Source organism: Rhagoletis zephyria, unplaced genomic scaffold, assembly GCF_001687245.7.
Source record: "Rhagoletis zephyria isolate East Lansing unplaced genomic scaffold, Rhagoletis_zephyria_1.1 Rzeph_scaffold_08490, whole genome shotgun sequence".
NCBI classification, from domain to species: Eukaryota; Metazoa; Arthropoda; class Insecta; order Diptera; family Tephritidae; genus Rhagoletis; species Rhagoletis zephyria.
This window is the reverse complement of record NW_016165570.1, coordinates 14824-17410: the sequence shown is the minus strand read 5'-3', so window position 1 is coordinate 17410 and position 2587 is coordinate 14824.

Genomic DNA, 2587 nt, shown 5'->3' with positions numbered 1-2587 from the left:
TGACTTTGTTTTTCTTTTATGAAAATTGTATTTCAATGTGTCGTTGTGTGTGATGTAATTATTTTCATGTTTGCTGAGCTTTGGTGCAAATTTACACTACTTAATTTGAAACATTTTTTATTTTTTCATATAAATTGAATTAATACGTTTTCCTTAACGTGCTTTGCACTTTTTTATATTTTCAAGTACATTTAAAGTTTTACAGAATTTGAAAGTGGTTTAAGTGTTGTAGTCATTGAACAATTGCCCTTTGCTGATTTGTGAAAATTTCAGGTGCGTATGATGACTTGTGTAAATGGTTCTTGGAGCAGGGTTGTTTTGGTACTCGGATGAATGGAATTAAATTTTGTTGTACTGAATTTTTTCAAGTGTACTTCATGACGCTAAAACCAATTTTTCTGTTTCCAATCGATTTTTTATAAGTTCGAAACTATTTTTAAGCGTATTTATGTGATTTTACTGTTTTTTCTTTTAAGTGCTGAAAGTTTAGGTGAAATAGTTACTATTGTACAGTTATTCAGTGGTGATATATATTTTTGTGGAGTGTAGGGTATGTATGTTTATAAGCCGTTTATAAACTATTAAGTGCATTTTCTTTAATTTTATATTTTAATGCTAAGCCACAAATGCATAAAAATAAAAACAAATTTGAAAATTTTTATTTTTATGCTTTGCACTGCTTGTATTTATTATAAACCGTCCGTTTTGGTGCGCTTTTGACATTTTTTTCGTGATTTTCGTTTTGAATATGTCTCAAGTGGTTTTTTGTTGATTCTGGTTCCAGTAAGTTTTTTTTTTAAATTTTTGTGATTTTTTTTTTACAGTTTTAGTCAACATTTTTCGATTTTTAAGCAGTTACTCAAAAGATTTCTGAAAGCTCCAAATGCATTTTTGAAGTACTTGAATCTCTGTTTTGAAGCTTTTGCAACGATCTGTAATGCATTAAAAGTGTTTTTAAAAGCTTTATAGATATTTTTGAAAGCTCTTAGTGTGGTTTTGAAATTCTGCTTCCACTGTTTTATGTTTTTGAAACAGTTACTGCGCTTTAACATACATTACGAGCGCTTTTGAAAGCTTTCAAACACTTGTAAGAAATTTCAAAGCGTTTTTGCATTTTTAGCTAGTTTTTTTCAATATGCATATGTAGATATGTACATACACCGGTGTTCCCGAAAATAGCAGCGCAACGTATTAAAGTTTTAACAATTTAATTTCCTTTTATCTAATAAAACAAAAACTTAAAAAAAAATATAGTTAACCCTACAACCAATAACAAAAAACCAAAGAAATAAAATTCTAAAACTTTCTACAAACTTTAAAAAATTCAACAAATCCCAACAATGTTTTGTAAAAATTTTAAACGTTTTTATAAGCAGTTGAAAAAAATTTCGGGTATGCAGTTTTGTAGCCCCGTTAATTTTAGTGCAAGTTAGAAGTGGCACAAAATTTGCGTTGATTTTCGAGCATATTTTTCATAAAAGGTGTTTGCCCTGCCTTTTCTTCCTTATAAAGATAACTCAAATTTTCTTTATATAAAGAATACTTAAATTTTCTTTATATGGAAGAAAATGCAAAGTATCATCAAAAAAAAAATACTTAAAATCAAAGCGAATTCTTAGCCACTTGAAAATTGCACTTAATTATACTAAAATTTTTTGGGCTATAAAATTGCGTAGCTGTAAAAAGTACTGAAATTCTGAAAAAATAATTGTTGCACGGTTTTTATTGTAGAATAAATATATTAAAAATAAAATGATTAAAATTAAATAAACGGAAATTAAATTGTTAAAAAAATGTCTATGGGCCCTATTGCGAATTTAAAATGAACAAATATTCCAAAAAATTATAAAGCAAAACAAAAACAATGTTTCCCAATTGGTTCTTATTTTGCAGGTTAAATTATGGGAACGATTTATTCACATGGAATCGGCGATAGGGCTGTATATGCCGCGCTGCTATTTTCGTGAGCACTGCTGTATGTATGCACATATGTATTATATATTAAACGTTTTGCACAATGCATTTTTAAGGCGTCTGTGTAAATTTTCTGATTTTTAGTCATTTTCGTTCATTCAGACGATATTATCGAATTTTGTTTCGGTTTTTCTTATTTCGGATGTGTTTGAAATTCTGCAAGCGTTTTTAGCACGAAATTATTAATTTTCGCACACCGTTACATGATTTTTAATGTTTTTTTTTTTGAGTTTTATGAACTTCTCTTTTTCATAAAATTGTGCTTTAAAAAATGCTTACTACTTTAGCATGTTTTTTTTAAGTTAAAAAATAACATTGCAGAAAAGTATGCTCGGTCACTTTTGAAAATGCAACAAAAAAAAAAAATGGAATTTTTTCCAAACTACGTGGTTTAGAGCTTCAAAGTGCTGAAGCAACTTTTTTAACATCTTTTCTAGCTTCAAAAGTCCAAAAAGTTTTTAATGCCTGACTTTTAACCTTGTTAAGCTCTAATAGCATAATTTCTTTGATAGTTTTAATACCTGTTGTTTTAGTTAACAAGCAATTAAAACTGCAATATAGTTTTTTACTGTCCGGTTATTTTTTTCACCGTAAAAATGTCCTTTAATGTTTG